Source organism: Pan paniscus, chromosome 13 (assembly GCF_029289425.2).
Source record: "Pan paniscus chromosome 13, NHGRI_mPanPan1-v2.0_pri, whole genome shotgun sequence".
NCBI classification, from domain to species: Eukaryota; Metazoa; Chordata; class Mammalia; order Primates; family Hominidae; genus Pan; species Pan paniscus.
Window position 1 is genome coordinate 25,839,840 of NC_073262.2, and position 20,746 is coordinate 25,860,585.

Consider the following 20,746-nt stretch of genomic DNA (forward strand, 5'->3'; position numbering starts at 1 on the left):
ACATTTTGTTTAGTCATTGCACAATGGTCCTACCACTAAATCTCTTATTATTGCATTTAAATTTCATTGAATGTTATTGTATGTGCTTAGAATTCCTTTGCGATAAACTTTTAGGAGGGCTGTCATGTGGTAGAGCTGTGCAGAAATTATTGTGTCCCTACACCATTAAAAGTGGAATGGGCATCACCAGCAAGAGGCAGGAGAAAAGACAGTGTGGCTGGGATTTGCTCCTGGAGAGCAGCACTTTCCAGGTAATCCTTGGTCCAAAGAAGAAAGAAGCAACCAAATTAAGAAGACAGCCACACGTTCCCATAACTAAATTTTGAAACTAGAAAATCAAAACACTTGGACAAAAGAACATGTATGATATGAATGTATCTGTTTGGATTTTCCTCCCCCTGCCAGCCTAACTATATTCTGGATTGTTGTACCCTAGCCTACACTGAAAACACAGATCACAAGCAATTAAGAAAACATCCCTAAATCCTAAACAGTTCAAAGAAAACCTCTGAGAGAGTTATAGGTTAGTCTGTTTTCTAGATGTCTTAGAAGGTTCTAGAAACCACTCACCATCACAGAGAAGAAGCTTAGGACATACTTGACACCCACAGAGAACATAACAATTCCAACAGTGGACAGTAGGGGACATAAAGTTGGGTGGGGGGAGCAACAGGAGGGGGTTACTGGAGGGGAGGGAGCAAGGAGATACGAATCCTGTGTTTATGAAGGCCGAATGTGGATGGGAGTTGAAAGGGACCAGAAACCAGAGCACTAAATTCTTCACCTGCAAAGAGAGATGTGAGATGAGCGTTACCCCCAGTGGTGGCCCAGAATTATAAACCCTGCCAATAAAGCAGTAATTTTCAAATTTCATTTGCCTAAAAACTCCTGAGGCACATGTTGAAAATGCAAATTCCTGGACTCTGTTTACATAGGCTCTGATTCAGTAGATGCACGGCATAGGGCCCAGGGATGAACATATTTTAGAGCATTGCATTTGATTCTGATGCAGGTGGGCTAGGCTGAGAGGCTATAGAATTTCCTTGGTGCACCAGGTCCCGATTCTGCTAGCTGCACCAAGTAACTGTGAGTACCTGTTAGTAGGTGGGCAAAATTCTGGCAAAGTGCCTCAGATATGGTAGAATTTGCACAACAAATACACAATCTGCCTGTTGGAGAAGTATAATTTTTTTTTTAGACAGTCACACTCTGTTGCCCAGGCTAGAGTGCGGTGACATAATTACAGCTCACTGCAGCCTTGAACTTCTAGGTTCAAGCAATCCTCCTGCCTCAGCCTCCCAAAGCACTGGGATTACAGGCATGAGCCGTCAAACTCAACCATATTACAACTATTAAAGAATATTTAATGACTGCTTCCTTTACATACGTAAAAATCTAAAAAATTGCAGAAGAAAAGGAGAGCATGAGGTATTTTTTTCTCACTAAACTCAATTATTATAGATGACTCCTTAACTTTACGATTGCTCTTCTTATTTCTGATACTTTTTTTCAGGGGAAGGGAGAAGGGAAAGTGGCACACCAGAGCACTGTTTAGGAAACTTGCTTTTAACAGTGTAACGTTACAAATGTATTCATGATTTTTAATATTCGAAACAAAGAATAGGATATGTTTCTTTAGCTCCTGTTATGAGCTGATTGTATGCCCCCAAAATTCACATGTTGAAGTCCTAATACCCAAGTGCCTCAGAATATAACTGTATTTGGAGATAGGGTTTAAAAAAAAAAAAAATACCTTCTTACTTCATTAAGAGGAGATAGGGTCTTTAACGGGTAATTACATTAAAACAAACTCATTAGAGTAGGCTTTAATGCAATATGGCGGATATACTTATTTAACAAAAAGAAAATTTGGACACAGATGGTTTCAGAGAGAAGTTGATGTGAAGACACAGAGAAAAGACAGCCATGTGGAAGCCTGGGAGAGAGGCCTGGAAGAGATCCTTCCCTCACAGCCCTCAGAGGAAACCAACCCTGCCATCACCTTAATCTTGGACTCCCAGCCTCAGAATTGTGAAAAAATAAATTTTTATTGTTTAGGGCACTGGGTCTGTGATATTTTGCCATGGCAGCTCTAGCAAACTAATACACCTCCCCATAGAAAAAAGGGAAGCTGTCTTTGTTCTTCCAATACCTTCCCTAGGACAGCATATCACTCCTTACCCCTTGTCCTGGCTCTGATGGGAGGCCAGCCTTGCTCAAAGTTGACACCCTGGAGTAAGACTCAGCAAAAGGAAGGAGAGAGTAGCACCAGATTTAAAAATTATCTCTTTGTGATACTTTGAAGCTCATGGGACCACGGCTGCTCAACTTCCTGCAGCTCCTTCTCCCTTCTTCAGTCTGGAAGAGCAGGATGAGGACTGGGGAGGTGAAGGCTGCTATGAAACAAGACCCAATATCCACAAGTCCAAAGACCAGCCCACTCTTCTCCTTGCCTTTCTGATCAGGGGAAGAATGGATGGCTGCTTTCTTTTTTCTAGATGTAGCCTCCTTTGATTTTATTATTATGAAATGTATGCAAATGCTGATAGGCTGTTTTACACTGGCATGAATGCACATTGGGGAAGTGTTTATGTGTACAGCAGTGGGGGAGTACATTTAGAAACCTTTGATTTTGGAAGAAGAAAATGGGCTGTATTCCATCCTGGTCAAAACACTTCATCAAAAGTGCATCCATGCATTGAAAAGGCTGAGCCTTCCGCCTGGCAATGCTCTGGATTTTGATGGAGTTGTTTTTAATGCACCTTTCTCCTGTTGCCTTTAGTAATTGAGGCATTGATAGCCTAACTTCCTCTTGCAGGTAATCCCAGTCCTCACTGATCAGCCTTCTGAGCAAAGGGCTGCCTTCCCATCCTCTCCTACTAGTCCGTGATCATTCTTCTTCCATATTAGTGATAGAAAAGTTGGAGAAAGGATAACGCTTCAAATCACACAAAAACTTCTTAAGAAAAGTTACCTTAACATACAAGTTACTAGAAGAATTCTTCAGTCTCCTCTTCACTTTAGCAATATTTATTCATCACCAAATTCTTTCTTAAATTCTACAGTGTTATAACTGGCTCAAAGAATGTTGATTCTTAAAGAGAACTAACTCTCCACATCCACAGCCCATTGCTGGGACATTCCAGTCTTTAAGCTTGTTGCCAATAGTTAAGAAACTACTTTAAAGGACTCAACTCTTATGAAAGCAGAACTTGTCAATTACCTAACTCAACTTCCTCAAAGGCAAAAGAAACCCCAAAGAAAAGTCAAAACTGGAAAAAAATAAACAATTCTATTAAGCCACCCCTTCCCACTCCAGTTGTGGCAGGGGGCCAAAGTCTTCCCTTCATTTCTTTGGAGTTTTGGGTTTGGGTTCCTACTGCAAGGGCATTGCCACCAACTCAGGGTGAAAAGGACAGGTAGCAGATGGACCTGGCACATAAAGAGATGAACAGCAGGCCACACAAAGGCATGCTCTCTGGGGATACTGAAGGGCACGAACATGTGGGGTTAGGCCCATGGATTGCAGACACAGATGGCCTGTTTGCAAGCCCAGCTCTGGCAAGTCTGAGATGTGTAACTGGGCAATGGACAACCTCATGGTGGCTCAGCTTTCTCATCAGTATGGGGAGTATGACACATCAGCACCTGTGTCAGAGGGTGGCCAAGAGGATCAATGCACGAACAGCTCAGAGAGCGTGAGATGCTGGCTGGCACATACTAACTGGTAAGCAATTTTTGTTGTTTTTGCTGTTGTTGCCTCCCGTATCCTTGAGATCTAGTCTGTACTTCTTCTGGAGTTGGTATCCTTGTCTGTCTGTGGCTACTCTTTCCCAGTCACTAACACTAAATCACAGTTAGGCTGACTTTGAGAACCAAGAATTCCACAACTAACTTTGAGACAAAATGAATCACAGAAGAAACTCAAGGGCAGACAAGGCTAAGAGTCTATGGGAAAGGTGGACTAAGAGGGGAAAAGATGCAGAAGGAACAGCTCACATAACACCACAGGTCAACAGAATGTCCTTATTAATCTGAACATTCCTCGTATAATCTTAGATTTTAAAATGTGAATGAACTCATGTTTTTTAAAAATATATTTCCTACCTCTGTCCATTGAACAAACCTATAATGACTCCTGCTAGCAACAAGCCCACCTGGCATCTACATCTGGGTTTCTTAATGCATTCTCCACAAAATATACCCAGAGATTCTTGGAGTAACAACTGATTTCAGGCCTGGGATGGAAACGTGTAAGATGAGCCCAGGACATGTGATGGTGCCAGAAAACAAGGCACTGTTTGTCACAGGGGCTCAATTTGAAGGACAAGTAGAGTGTCAAAAATAATAATGCCTGTAACTGATCATAAATATTAAATAAATAAAAATCATGACTCCATAGTGATACTCAGAAAAAGGATGAGTGAAGAAAACTCTTCTTTACAGAGGAATGCCAGTAACTCAAGGTAGAAGGAGTGAAAGAATTACAAAATCTTAATTTTGCAACTCTAGTGGAGTACCTAATACAGGCTAATTGACTCAAAGGAAACTTAAAAACAGGGTTGGAAAGTTGTTGGGAAACAGCATATTTGCACTTTGCAAAATATCACCCCACAAACTATTACTAATTGCAATTAAGTGTTTTTTTTTTTTTTTTTTTTTTTGAGATGGAGTCTCGCTCTGTCGCCCAGGCAGGAGTGCAGCAGTGCAATCTTGGCTCACTGCAACCTCTGCCTCCTGGTTCAAGTGATTCTCCTGCCTCAGCTGGGACTACAGGCGCATGCCACTATGCCCGGTTTTTTTGTTTGTTTGTTTTGTTTTTGTTCTTTGTTGTTTTTTGTTTTTTTATTTTAGTAGACACAGGGTTTCACCGTGTTAGCCAGGATGGTCTCGATCTGCTGACCTTGTGATCCACCCTCCTTGGCCTCCCAAACTGCTGAGATTACAGACATGAGCCACTGCATCCGGCCTAAAGTGTACTTCTACAGCGGAAAGATCCACTAGTTATCAGCTCAACATCAGTAATATTGAGACAGCAGCACATCGTGCCATACGAACTTCACAGCATCACCTATGAAGTAGCTTTGGCAAAAAATGTTTAACCTGAATCTACTCACGCCTGTAAACCTAGCTTCCAGTTTACAGGAAATACAAAGGATAGAGAAACAAGTAAATGACATGCAAAGAAACCATCAAGAAACCCATAATGTGGGGCGTTCTTTAAAACAGCTAGGCTAGACTCTTCAAAAAGTTCAAAAAGAAGGTGTAGAGACTGTTACTGCTTAAAGAAGAATAACCAAATGCAATGCATGAATCTTGATTTTATCCCAGTGTTGGAAAAAAGCTATAAGATGTTTTCAAATAAGCGGGGAAATTTGAAAATGTGCTAGATATTATTAGATAAGTGTGAAACAGAATCATTGTAAACTTTCTTAGGTACAATATTGCATTATGGTAATGTAGGGAGAATGTCCTCAGGAGATGCATCTCAAGTATTTAGGGGTGAAATGCTATGATGTCTGAAACTTAGAGAGCGAGACAGAAGAGCAGACACAGCAAAATGCTAACTGTATGCTGCTGCAGCACACAGCCATGGTATGCATGAAGCGCTTTCCTTTTTTAGAAACTGCTCTGCAGGTATGCCCCCCTGTGACATTTTATTCCCATTCAAGGGTACTTTATTCAGCCTCTCCAGACTTTAGCCCGGAGACGTGGATTTTTGCGTTGGCTTCATTATCTGACAGCAGGAGCATCTGCTCTCCATGCTGGCATCAGGTTTCCTGTCCAGAGGCACACCCAGGTGCAGCCAGGGAGTCAGTGAGAAAGCTGTTCCACACCCTGAATTCCTTATTTCCTACAGGCAATGGGGTAGAAAGGGAGGCCTGAATTATGGCTGTACCCAGTCAGGTTCCGCTGACAAGCTTTTCCAGCTCCCTTACTACATCGTGATTATTAACCACACAATGGAAGTCCACCCAGCCTGGGCCCTCCACTGCCACGAGAGGAGCCCCAAATGATTTCAAATAATAACAGTGCCAACCACAGTTCTTCAGTACTCATTACATGCCAGACACCATTCTAAGTGCCTCACATTTACCGTAATTCATGGATTTCCACATGGGGTCTATCTTTACCATAGTATCACTAAGTAATACTATCATGGAATGGAATGGAATGGAATGGAATGGAATGGAATGGAAAACACTGTCGGCAAAGGCAAAAAAATTGCAATAAAATTTACATTCAGAATGCTAAGTCATCTTTGCTAGAAAAAGCAGGAATTGGTACCGGGGGTGGGAAGAACTTTGCTATTTCTCTCCTAAAAACCATTAATGCAAGCCCCTTTCAAATTCTTGCATGTCTAGGCATCTATAATCATTTATCATGAGAAAGAATATATCACAGTCAAAATCACAGCTTGCTTCCTGACGTAGGTTTTGTCTATCATGGCAGTGAAAGCAGGAGAGGTGAAGATCTATGACCTAATCCAGCTGTTCCTCCCAGGGCCTCCCTAATCGGCCATTTTGCCAGTGCTCATATCTCTCTTTTCACATTAATGTCAGAAAGTTCAAAAGACTTAACCAGATGTTTCCCTGCTCAGAGTTACAGCAGACAGATATTAAGGGGGAGAAAATAAGCTTCAAATATCCCATGGGGAGAGAATAAAGTGGGGTGGGGAAACCTGCAAACATCGAGGAAGTTAGGCATTTGAATCTGTGAGAGCAGCAACATGAACATGTGTAAAAAAGAAGTGTGGGAAACCATGTGGAAAGTGACTCCAGTACTTCACTACACAATACCTACATAGAAGACAGGATTTTGCATTACTCAAACAGGAAGTCTTCACTGGAATACCATACAACCATTGGGATAAATGAACTCTCACTATAGGCAACAACATGGGTGAAGCCTCATATAATGTTGACCTAAAGAAGTCAGACACTAAAAAGTACATACTCTAGGGCTATATGATATTTATTTAATTTTTTAGCTAAAAAAAATTAAATGTGTTTTAAAATGTGTACATAAAATCCAAATCAAGCAAAAAAAACTTGATGCTGATAGACTTCAGAATAGTGAGGAGGGTGTAGGGATCAGGAAGGGCATGACAGAGAGGCTTGCTGGTCAGGTTCTGTTTCTTGATCCAGATACGTTCTGTGTGAGAACTCATTAAACTGTATGCCTCTATCTATACACAGAAAGCTGTTCCACACACTGAGTTCCTTGTTTCCTACAGGCAATGGGGTTGTAAGGGAGGCCTGAATTTTGGCTGTACCCAAGCAGGCTCAGCCAACGAGCTTTACATTAAATATCAGTAATATCTAGATTAAATTTCCAGATCTATACTTCAATAAAAAGTTTAATTCAAACTATGAAAACAATTTAATATCCCTACACCAAGAGACCTCTGACTTCTGCTTCTGAAACAACCTCAGAAATGGTGGTATTACCTAAAATCATCAACTTAAAGAAAGTGAAGAGCTCAAGGCAATTGGGAACCAACATCTAGTCTGTATGTAAAGTGAAATTAGACACAGCCCCTGCCACAGCCTTACAAATAACCCTGCAGGCATTAGCAACAATTACTAGGGGAAGTAATTACAAAGGCCTTTGATCTTCTATTGTGTCTTCTATCTGAGATCTCAAGAAGTCAGTAAACAAACAAGGCCCAGCAGTCCTCTGACAGAGCCAACTGTCTGCATCTGTTTACAGCACCAGGCCCAGATCCAGTCACCTTTCCACAGTAGCAACTAAATTCAGGAAAGGACCTAGAGGTTACAAAGGTCCTATGCAAGAACATCATGACTTAAACTGACTTCATATAAGTTAACTCCCGTCTACGCTTTATAAACAGGATCCCAGTCAGACAACAAATCTGTGTCCTAGGTTGGCATTGCCTAATATACTGAATTTTTTTTTTTTTTTGAGATAGAGTCTTGCTCTGTTACCCAGGCTGGAGTGCAGTGGCACGATCTTGGCTCACTGCAACCTCCACCTCCCAGGTTCAAGCCATTCTCCTGCCTCAGTCTCCCTAGTAGCTGGTACTACAGGTGCACGCCACCACACCTGGCTGATTTTTGTACTTTTAGTAGAGTCGGGGTTTCACCATGTTGTCCAGGCTGGTCTCAAACTCCTGACCTCAGGTGATCCGCCCACCTTGGCCTCCCAAAGTGCTGGGATTACAGGCGTGAGCCACCACCCCCAGCTAATATACTGGATTCTTAAAAGTGAGAAAGAATAGAGAACTTGAGAGAAATAGAACAGTCTGCTACATCAGACCTCCCAATTCTATGTGACCTTCTTGCCTACTGTTATAGATTAAATTGTGCTCCCCCCACAAAATGTACATGTTATAGTTGTAACCCTCAGTACCTCATCAGAATTTGGAAACAGGTCCATTGCAGATGTAATTAGTTAAATGAGGTCATACTGGAGTCGGATGGGCACTGATCCAACACGACTGGTGGCCTCACAGAACGGTAAATTCAGACACAGACACACACACAGGGAGAACACCACAAGTTATAAAGTTATGCGGCCACAAGCATAGGAAGTGCCAGAAGCCAGGAGAGAGGCCTGGAACAGTTCCTTCCTTAGTGCCTTCAAGCGAGCCCAGCCTTGCCATCACCTTGATTTCAGTCTAGCATCCAGAACAGTGAGATGATAAATTTCTGTTGCTTAAGCCACCAGTTTGTTACTCTGTTATGGCAACTCTTAACAAAAATACACTTACATAGTCCCCTTTGGCGATGTTGGTAAACAAAGCGGTGCTATCCTTATCTCAGAAATCCGGAAAGAAGTGCAGATAAATAAAGCAGATTGCCTTAGATCACAAAGCCACCCAGTTTAGAATTCAGGAATGAGATAAATTTTGTTACAAAAGGTTGTGAGAATGAAAGAAATGACAAAATCCCCTTTTCCGGAGGTCTGCTAATCCCTCTGGGTGGGTTGGTTTAAGATGCTCCTGTCTAAAGGGAACTCTGGGGGCTAAAGCACATCCCGGAAGATGCCTTCTACCCCTAGAAATCTAAGCCAACACCAGCACACCTTCCCCCATAGACTTGTAATTCCCACTGCAAGAATGAATTACTCTTCAAAACGCCTGAATCTGCTAAAAAGAATGTAGTTACTGAAAATGAGGCAAGAAAAAAAAGAGAATATGAATAGAAATGGCATTTTAATAAGTAATGAGACTTCAAGGGTGGCTGGTAGTTCGGAATCACTTCTGAACTTTAATATAGAATTAATCTACACTGTCTTCCAAAAACAGCAGTCCAGCAAAAACCTTGCACGACAGTGTCCATTTCAAATGCAGCCACAGAAAATAAAAAGGAACCTCTAAAAGTGATCAATGTTAGATTTTATGTTAGGATTTTATGAATTGATCTCTGGTTATTATGGATCAGCTATGGCAGAAGTCCAAATTACATTAAACATAGTAACATCTAGATTCAATTTAGTATTAGCCAGAACAGTACAGCTAGAGTTACATTTTATGAAACAGAAATGCTCTCATTTGAGAGACATTAACTAAGTACCTGCCATAAGCTGGATACCAGTCCAAAGTTAGACCCTTGGAGAACAAAACAGACACCAGCCCCGCCCTCACAGAGCTTAGAGTTGAGCTCACAAACTAGACTTCAGAGGTAACTCACACCATGGTAATATTTGCTGGTCTTTTTTTTTTTTTTTAATTTGAATAGAAATGGCATTTTAATAAGTAAGTAATGGCATTTTAAATAAGCATTTAAAAAAAAAAAAAAGACAGGATCTCACTCTGTTGCCCCAGGCTGGAGTACAGTGGCATGATCATAGCTCACTGCATCCTCAAACCCCTGGGCTCAAGTGATCCTCTGCCTCAGCCTCCCAAGTAGATGGGCTACAGACACAAGCTACCACACCCTGCTAATTTTTATAAATATTTTAGAGATGGGGGTCTTGCTATGTTGCCCAGGCTGGTCTCGAACTCCAGGGCTTGAGCAATCCTCCCACCTCAGCTTCTGAAGCTGCTGGGACTACAGGCATGAGCCACCATGCTGGCTGTATAGGTTGGTCTTTTAAGGTAGAAATTAGGTGCCTCATAAGCACAGTAGGGAGAAAGTCAGTCTCATAAAAGTGAAAATTCAGTGACAATAATCTTAGAAATTTCTATTTGTTCTTTCAAATTTTAAAACGAGACAGACCTCCATAGCTATCTTTGAAATGAGTTCCTCTTAGGTACACTGTATTGGAAGAGTGTTTCCCCTTGTGTTATGTGGCAACCATGGAAGGAGACAAAGTTATAGCTTGAGAAAACCAAGGTCACTGACTTAACCCCCAAGGACCAGGTAACTTCAGAGACTGTATTCATTATACCGGCTGGCAACCCCAGGTTTTAAGCCACTGGTTTACAGGAAGAGATTATGCTCTCCAAAATACTCAGATGTTATATGTACAGAACATTTCATGAATGGGAAGGGAAGCAAAAGCAAACACAGATAAAGACCCCATTATAGCAGGAAATGTTCAGGCCTCTGTGCAGAGGTCATGGTGCCTTCTCAAGAGAGGCAGGGGTGCAAGGTGATGGCGGCGTTTCTTCTGCTGCTACAAATGGGATTCCCTCAGTCATTCAGGAACCCTGCCCTGGCCTGACAATGTGGCACTGTGACCCCTGGCCTGACAGTGTGGCACTGTGACCTGACATCCTCAGCCTACCAGGTGAATTAACAGTGTTGACTGTCACATTCCTCAAGTGAATCCTAAGATTCTGAGCAATTCAGACACAGACACGTTAACAAAGTCTGCCCTCCAGGAAACAGCAGCAGTTGCTTCATGGAGGAAAACTCAGCTTCAGCCCAAAGCTACACCATTAGGACTTGATGCCATTCCAACTCGCTTTCTTTCTGAATGACATCAGATCACTTTCAGCCAAATGACAAATTGGAAGAATAGACGCCGTGTGATTAACTTCAGTTTTTACATTACTAAATTTGTAATTTGTTCATTAAAAAGACGCCCAGCACTTCAGAGAATCAGAGCTGGCTCACTGTGCTAATGGTGTTGAGTTTTCACTGTGGCAAAAGTGAGCTTAAAATTGGGGCAATTATAACTGTATGTGTTTATGTGGATGTGCTCAGCTCACTAATTTTAAAGAACAAGATACTATACATGAAAAAGTAAGGATGGAAACCTTCAAAGCCACTCTCTTCAAATCACTTTAAAAGCAGGCTGAAAACAAACACTCTGAAGTCCTGCTCCAGCAGATTCCTGGGGAAATTACAAAAAGAAATTAAACCATAGTTATAGTTATCACTTCTTATTACATGCCACATTGTCTTTAAGAAAAACAAAAATCAAAATGTATAAAAATAAGGTTTTCAAATGCAAAGGGATCATATTTGCAGAGTTAATCAATCATGTCCAGGCAGTTATTTAAGGTATGCCAGAAAACAAAACACTCGCTTCCCCAGGCTGCAGGAAAGCGAGTAAGTTTCACTGCTCTCCAGAGCTTTCTACAAAGACCTGACTGGGGGCTGCCTGTACTCTGGGCATGTCCCCAGTCTGATCTTTTGCCTTATCTTTGCAAAGCTGCAAGCAACTTCCTGGGAATTAAAAATTAGCTGCCAGGGCGTTCTGTGGCATTTTACAGGCCACTGGTCACCAAGTCGTCCATGGCCATGCATTCTAACAGACAGCAGTTCGGCTATGGCCAGAGGCACAGTTTGTCATCACTGCAAATTACAAATACCAGGAGTGCATGTGGGGCTGCAGGGCTACAAACCCTGCACCTACAGGGTTAGGAATGTTTTCACTTCTCCCTACTAAGAGTTTCCTCTTCCTCCCCACAGAACCAGCTCTAACCCCAGCACATCTTAACCTTGGCACTACACAGCCAAGGAATTTACAAAAATGCCTGAACAGCTAAGGTTTAAAACATTCATAACAACCTCCACTGAATGAAGGCAACCAAGTTTTCCAACCACTTTCAACTCTTGGTCTTTTTTAGTGATGATTTTTTCCCTCTACCTTTTAAGGTAATATATCCACATTATAGCCCATATATTAGATCCAGAACAGTTTTTTTTTTTATTTCATCACATATACACAACCAGCATTAACATTCTCTTTTTGTCTTTTTTTCACAGAATTTTACTGTGCCTCATGCCTAACTTAAAACATACCCTAAATATTATTTTACTGATAAAATGGACATAGTACTACCATTTCCTTATCCATTCCCTTCTTGTTAGACAAATAACTCACTTTCAGTTTTTCTTTATTATGAATTACAGAACATCTTATGACAAATCTTTTTCTGTGTGTCAACCATTCCATTGGAAATAGATTTCTAGAGTTAGGCTGAAAACTAACACTTCCAAGAGCTGTTCTCTCAGAGTCCTGGGAAAATTATTTTAAACTATAGTTATCACTTCTTATTATATGCTGCATTCTCTTTAAGAAAAAAATCAAAATGTATAAAAATAAGGTTTCCAAATACAAAGGGATCATATTTGCAAAGTTAATCTATTCTGTCCAGGCTGCTATATAAGGCATGCCAGGAGAGAAAGCCCTCACCTCCCCAGGCTGCAGGAAAGCTAGTAAGTTACTCTAGTGCTACTCTGGTAGCTATTAAGTTACTCCAGTGTTAAATCCTGACGTTTCACTTTCCGATATTCAAAACCCATTCTCCCGCTCCTCTGGATTACTCCAGTGTTAAATCCTGACATTTCACTTTCCGATATTCAAAACCCATTCTCCCGCTCCTCTGGGTTACTCCAGTGTTAAATCCTGACAGTTCACGTTCCTAAACTCAAAACCCATTCTCCCGCTCCTCTGGATCCTCCTTCTCTCCTAGATTGGCCTCAAACTCCGTCAGCCTCCTGCCTCATCAGCCGTAGCACTGGCCATAGTTTCTGAGGCTTTTTGTCTTTGCTTTTGTCTCTGCATGTTTTTACTCATCCACCAACACTGCCGAACACAAGCAGAAAAGTATTCTGCTAACATTGTTTTTAAAATTATATGGATTACATATCTGTTTATCTTACCTACTTTTCCGAATATATGACATTTAGTGACCAGAAGCATTTATTAGGCATCTACCACAGAAAAACAAAACTAGGATTGTCATATGACCAACTTCATACTTTCCTTTTTATTAAGATTTTCCACAAATCTGGAGTCAAACCCAGGTCATAGTCAAACTATGCACATTAGTTATAGGTTCTTCTAACTTCTGCCCTCTATTCCTTCACTTACAAAAAATAAATGAGTTTTCTTTTTTCTTTTCTCCAAGAGAAGTTTGACAACTTTTAAAGAGTTTAAAAGCATGATTTGTTGGTTGCTGTTTGTCTCAGTATCTTATGAACTAGTTAACTTCATAACATGAACAGATTTAATGCAAACATACACAGTAAGTCTAAATTGGCCAGAAATGTGTTCAATAAAATATACACACTGCAAAACACCACGTCAAACCACAGCCATAAACATATAGACCCATCTTAATAGAAACAGTCCATCTACACTTGATTGTCTGTGTCTACATTTTTCTATTACTATAATATTTGTTTACTACTTATCCAATCAGCGCTGGCACTGCCCCGTAAGGAAGCAACAGCGAATGCCAAAGATTTGAGAACAGTTTATAAAATGGGAGGGAAATAGAGGAGAAGGAAGATTTCTGAATTTAAAAATCAAAAGCATAAAGTTAATGGAGCATCTAGGAATTATATACTCACTGGATTTATAATAAAAGTTTCTAAAATACAGCTCCATATGACTGATTGGCTCACCGTGTTTTATGAAATATGAAGTCCTTAAAAAGAGAAAAGGTATTTTGTTTTCTTTAAGATTATTAACACTGACTGAGCACACTATATTGTATATTAACAAAATATATATGACACTGCTAATATGGGTTGCCTTGCAGAAAAAAACTAGCTGCCTGGAGGAGGAAAAACGGGGTGGGGGATTCTCACTGTACATTCTTTTGTTGCCTTTAAATGTTGAAGCATATGAGTCAATTACCGATTCAGAAAAAAAAATTGTATTTTAAACTTTTAAAGCATTTCATAGGATATTCTGGAAGCTCAATAAATGTTAACTCAAATTAATCCTTTTCCCAGGAAAGTAAGTGGTAGGCCCAGAGAGATCACTTAGTTCACATTTTCCTTCAAAGAGGGAACCTCCCTTCATTTAGCTACCTTCTAGAATCACAGCAATATTATAGTTTTACTATAATAACATTTTTTTCACCCCAATTACTCTTCTCTGAGGCTGGAAGGGCCCATCAGCACACCTTGATTCACAGTTGATTGCCAAAAGCCTTTGTGCGTGCCCTTAGAAGTCAGGTTCGTGTTGCTGGAAGCAGGGAGAAAACCTCAGAGAACTTCCTATCACCTATCATCCTATCACTAACTCAACCTCTGCTCTGTAGGTTGGAGAATCAGGCTGATATGTGCTATAATTATTCCTATTAATGGCATTAAAGTTGATGTTTTAGATCTATCTAGAAGTAACTGCAACTAAAATCAAAAACAAAAGGAGAGAATAAGTGAGAGAGCACGTGTGCGTGTGTGTGTGTGTGCATGCATGCGTGTATGCATGTGTGTGCACGTGTGCCATCACAAAAGTGGCCCTGTGGTCGACCCTTTGAGTAAACATTCACTTGAGCCTCTGACCTGAACCCACATTGACCCACCCCACCTGGACACTCACAGGGCTCCACAGCAGACAACTTCTTTACGTAACTTGGCCATGTCTTGGCTATAAGATCCTCTGAAAGCACTCGTTGCATTTGCAACTTCTGGATTAATATTGATCCTTAGATGCTTGTATGGGCTCTGATCTTCTATTGAGTCTCCATAAGCCAATGGAGCACGGTCTGTTGAGGCTTCCTTCCCCAGACCCATCACTTCTGCCCTCCTTCTCCTTTTGTACAGCCGTCACCCTGGTCTGGGTCTCCACGCCCTCACCCGAGGTTGCTGTCCTCTCCCTCTCTCATTGAGCTTCTGCTTGTAACTCAGAGGATCAGCAACATGGGCTAAAGGGAAAGGATCAGAGACAGGCAAATCCAGGCTGGAGAGAATCTGAGTGCATCACCCTGCCTGCAGAGTTTTGGCGATGGTCCAGCAGGTACCTATAGAAGTGCAGGCACCCATGCCCACTTGGGTCCCCAAGTCTGTCATCCAAGGAGACACAGCAGTGGTAGGAGGATAAGCAAAAGCACCGAGTGGAAGAAAAGGGGGCCTCAGCAGCACAACGGATCTTCCTAATGCTCTACTCAGCACAGAGCCCCAAACAGCTGCAGGACACAGACCAGAACCAACATTGCTTCCCAGCATCAAGGCAGTGGGCTTGGACAGGAAGATAGCAAGAACAAGGCAGATCCCAGGACCCAGCCGGCATATCAGTAACAGCAGGAAATCAAAGAAGAAACTCAGAAACACGGACCAAGAGAACACCATGAGGGTGGAAACAAGGGTGTCATTCAGGGCACATGCCTTCTGTCACTCAGGACTTCAGCTGGTTTTCTACCTGCCAGCTAATGGGTGGGAAGCTGTCAGGGTGCCTCTGCTCACATCAGCAATGGGTCAGAGACCAAGCGATATACTGGGTTGGGCCTGCTAGTGAAAAGCAAGAGAAGCTACAACTGCACAGGGTTGCAGAAAGCAGTGACAGCTGCCAGCCTGCCATTCTACTCAAAAAACTCTTAACAGCTCTGCCTACCTCACCATTATCATCATCATTAAACCCAGCAGTGACTGGGCATGCATTACCCATGAAGACATCACCTCTTACCATTCCCCCTGCTCACTATTCTCCAGCCATTCTGGCCTCCTTGGTGTTCCTTTAATAAATGAGGTTAAGTTCCCATCCCAGGGCCTTTGCACTTGCTGTTCCCTCTGCCTAGAAAGCTCTCCCCATAAGTACCTTCAAAGCATTTTCTCTCTCCTCCTTCCATCTTCACTCAAACGTCTCAGGCTTTCCTGACCACCCTATTTAAAATTGCAAATCCAGGCCAGGCATGGTGGCTCAAATCTGTAATCCTAGCCCTTTGGGAGACCGAGCTGGGCAGATCACTTGAGGTCAGGAGTTCGAGACCAGCCTGGCCAACATGGTGAAACCCCATCTCTACTAAAAACACAAAAATTAGCCAGGCATGGCAGCACTCACCTGTAATCCCAGCTATTCGGGAGGCTGAGGCACAAGAATCGCTTAAACCTTGGAGGCAGAGGCTGCAGTGAGCTGAAATCATGCCACTGCACTCCAGCCTGGGCAACAGAGTGAAACTGTGTCTCAAAAAAATAAAACAAAATAAAATAAAATAAAAATAACCACCCTAGCATTCTCCCTTTCCTGTGTTATCCTTCATAGCATTTATTACATTGACATCCTATACGTTTACTTATGTGTTTGTTTATTATCCTCTTCACCAGAGGCACATGTGCTGAAAGTCAAGAAACTAAAATAAAATAACCACCCTAGCATTCTCCCTTTCCTGTGTTATCCTTCATAGCATTTATTACATTGACATCCTGTATGTTTACTTATGTGTTTGTTTATTATCCTCTTCACCAGAGGCACATGTGCTGAAAGTCAAGAAACAGTAAAACATAGGGAGACTGAGGAGGGCAGATCACTTGAGATCAGGAGTTCTAGACCAGCCTGGCCAACATGGCAAAACTCTGTCTCTACCAAAAATACAAAAATTAGCCAGGTGTAGTGGTGTGTGCCCGTAATCCCAACTACTCAGGAGGCTGAGGCAGGAGACTCATGTGAACCTGGGAGGCAGAGGTTGTAGTGAAATGAGATTGCGCCACTGTAGTCCAGCGTGGGTAACAAAGCAAGACTCTATCTCAAAAAAAAGGGGGGTAAAACAACTTTCAAGAGAGAAAAGGAATGTTACCAGCAAAACAACCAATGCCATTATGCCCTTTTTCTTCTTCCCATTGCAAGCCATTTGCCTCCCAATCTTTAACATCTGGACTGAGAGACCTTGTCCTTGAAGTTTTCCTTCGTGGCTCTTTGATTCCCTGGTCTTCTCTTTCTCCAAATGACATTGTTTATTCTGTACAAAACTTCACACTAACCAAAAGCGCCTGCCTCGTTGGACTACTAGGGGATTTAAATGAGTTAATTCATGCTTAGAAAAGTACTAGGACAGTGCTCAGTCCTTGTTAAGTGTCTAGGAAATCACAGCCATTGTTATTATTTAGTATATGCATCTTCTATTATATCTACTGATTCGAGTCTTATTTCTATAGCTAGAGTATAAGCAAACTGAAGGCAAATATCTTATCCTAGATTTTGAGATTTCCCAGAGTACTTAATCCAGGTTTTTAATAATTATTTGACAACCGATTGATACAAAGTATTTCAACTTTCAAAGATTTGTTTGAAAGCCCTTGGAACCTCTATTTAAACAGTGATTCCAATCCTTTATCTCTCCCAGGACTGACCTGGTATGCAAATACAGCAAATCCCTGAAAACGGCATTTATAACAGGAGCTTTGCTATAGCATGAACAGCAAAGCCAAAATACTATACAAAAGATCAAACAAATATTGGCAAAAGAATTTTCCCCAAGGCAACTGTTATAGTCTTATCTTGAATAGAATGTTTGCACAGTTAATTAAGTATTGCTATGGACTCAGCAAAATCCCAGGCAGACCCTGCCAAGCCGCGTTTTACATTCCCACTGCTTTATCGCTATTTACAAAGCCACGCAGGAGTCTCTCTCCTCCTAGCCCCTCACCTATCAGTCCTACTAATGCCGGGTGTGGAATTAAATGATAAGTAAATCATACACCTTTTATCTGTAGGCAAAAGATAATGGAATCTCAGTGCCAAGGATGCCATTTACCTATCCCACGGCAAATATGCTCTGTCATTTCCCTTCCAGAAATCAATCAGGCTGCATCTGTTACTACCTGTTGAGTTCTTGGAAATGTATGAAATAGTAGAATCATGTAGAGAGAGAGGTGTTTACTGGTTTCACAGAACATGCCTCCATACACCAGATACTAATGAGAGTTTACTTCCTATGATTACCAACCAAGAAGCCTGCCAGAACACCTCAAAATTGACCTCAAAATCACAGGCTGTTCTATATAGTGAATAAGCTGATTGCTAGCTTACAATGGGTTGTCTAATTATGGAGAAGGTCAGTTATGATGACTAGAAGCCAACAAGAGTCATTCACAACCTTTCTTCCTTCCCTCCTTCCATTCAGCCATTATTTATTGAGCACTTGTGATGATCCAGGCACTCTTCCAGGCACTGGGAATACCATTGAAAATACAATTACCATAGTCTTAGGAAGGTTATATGAGGGGCGAAGGAGATCAATAAAATAAAGAGGTTAAAATTTTATAGTGTGTTAGATATTAATAAGCGCTAAAGAGAAGAAAAATTAAGAAGCAGAATATGAAATCCCAAAGCCCCAGCAGAAGGAATAAACTTGTAGATGGGTAGCCAAAAACATCCTCATGGAGAAGCCACTATTTGAAGAAAGTGAGAAAGCCAGCCTTGTAGGTTAGTGGGGAAGAGTCTTGCAGGGGGAGAAAATTGAAATGCCAAGGTCCTGTGGCAGAGCATGGCTGGCGTGTTGGGGAACATTAAGGAGGCCAGTGTGGTGAAGCCTGGTGCTCACTGGGAGACATGGAAGGAAGACGCCCCAAGAGAAGCAGGGAGCAAGAACCTATAGTGCCTTGCTTCCAAACCATATGCATTTTTATTCATCACAGAAAAGCCACCTGTTTACCAAATTTTCATTTACTCACAACTCTCCAGCCATTATTTTTCTAAGAATTTATGTATTTCAAGAAAATGATTCACATACACACACACGTACACACACACACACACCACCCATCCCTGCAATTAAAAAAAAAAAAAAGTTGTACAGCTAGCCAACATATTTGTCTGGGGAAAGCTCTTAAGCTTCTATTAATAAAAATGAAAACTGTTCATGGCTTTGAGTGTAAGCTTCTGTAGGACTGGAACCAGGCCTCACACTGAGTAGTGGACACTGCTTAGCAGTATTGGACAACTGGGAACTCGGTGATGCCGTGGAAAGATGTCATGCTGGCTAAAAATAATAACATGCAGAGTTATAGGAGACAGGAATGTTGAAATTTACCACAGGGACTTTTTTTTAATGTGGCAATGCTTCAAAGTCTTTGGCAAATTTAAATGCCAAGCTGGCTCATGCAGTATCCAGACCACACATCCTTCCTGCCCAACCAGCTTCTCAACATAAATAAGATGCTATCAGCCAAAATCTGTGACACAGCAGGGTTTGGGGTGGTACCTTAAGATCTGCTATCTTCCAATTCTATTCAATCCTAAGCAACCCAGTTTCATTTATCACAGAAACAGTTTTCCATTACGAAACATTCATAAACAATTCCACCGCAGTGACTCTGCTGTTCTTAGGTATACACAGTCTATGTCGCCAAGGCAAAAAGCACAACTACAAGGCATGTCCTGTGTAACAAAAACTAGTTATTATGTTACATGGATATTTTGTGTAATGATAAAAAAAACTAAAAATGTAAAAGAAAGTTATGATTATTAATGACTAGTCATAATTCTGCCTCCATCAAGTTCTCCCAAGGCCACCCCCACCAGCCCACCTACAAAACGGACAAATTCCTGTGGCTGAGTCACTTTTCTGGCTCTCCTTGGTTGCAAGTTATACCAAAACTGAAAAAAAAAAAAAAAATCTACATAATAAAGAACTTCAGGGTGGGGGTTGGGGGAAAGCAGTTGAAACTTCAGAAAGGTATGGACAGGGAAGTAAAAATGAGTTTTAAGAAGTGATCTGGAACAGTGTGGAACAAGAGACGGAGGAGATAATTTTTAGAAATGTTTCTTAGAAGACCCCATCAGCCAAAATGGTGAAGCAAATTGAGCAGAAGTTTGCTTTTCAGGAAGCCTTGGAGGCTGCAGGCGATAAACCTGGAGTAGTTGACTTCTCAGGTACATGATGTGGGCCTCGCAAAATGATCAAGCCTTTGTTTCATTCCCTCTCTGAAAAGTATTCTAACATGATATCCCTTGAAGTAGATGTGGATGACTGTCAGGATGTTGCTTCAGAGTGTGAAGTCAAATGCATGCCAACCTAGTTTAAGAAGGGACAAAAGGTAGGTGAATTTTCTGGAGCTATAATAATAAGGAAAATCTTGAAGCCACCACTAATGAATTAGTCTAATCATGTTTTCTGAAAACATAACCAACCATTGGCTATTTAAAATTTGTAATTTTTTATTTATAAAAAGTATAAAGTGTGCAGACTATATACCCAACTGCCATCTGCGTGACAATAAAATATTAACTCAAAAAGAAAGTGTTATTAATGTTCTCTGAAAGATGCAAATGAAGCTTGAAAATTCAGAAATACTTGTTTGCTACTTTAGTTTCTGAACTGTGTTCCTCTCAATGGTAAGTTGTATCAATTACTCTTGGAACAACTAGACTTGGAGAAAGAGTCTAACTTGTGGACATAAGAAATGCACCAAGTTTTTCATTTAACATAATACATTCTGCATTATTGAGGGCAATGATGTATTCCAAAACAAAGCATGGTAAAGTGGCTACAGGAAAAATCATGGCCAGACTTCTCCTGCCCTACCTCAAACACAGAAGCCAGTTATTCTACAAAGGTTAAAAATTACATGCTGATTTCTTCTCAAACTGCCTAAAAAAGCAGAGATTTGGGCAAAGACTTTTCCAGTCTCAGTAAAGAAGCCCGAAAAACAAA

General features: G+C 41.3%; 1 protein-coding gene and 1 pseudogene across 8 annotated transcripts in view; one reads left to right on the forward strand and one right to left on the reverse strand.

Moving 5' to 3' along the window:
- The window catches only part of LYPD6B (LY6/PLAUR domain containing 6B), a 177,283-nt gene that overhangs the window by 126,567 nt on the left and 29,970 nt on the right, over window positions 1-20,746 (reverse strand). The gene's annotated exons all lie outside the window — the stretch shown is intronic.
- Window positions 19,321-20,197, forward strand: LOC100976113 (thioredoxin-like; annotated as a pseudogene).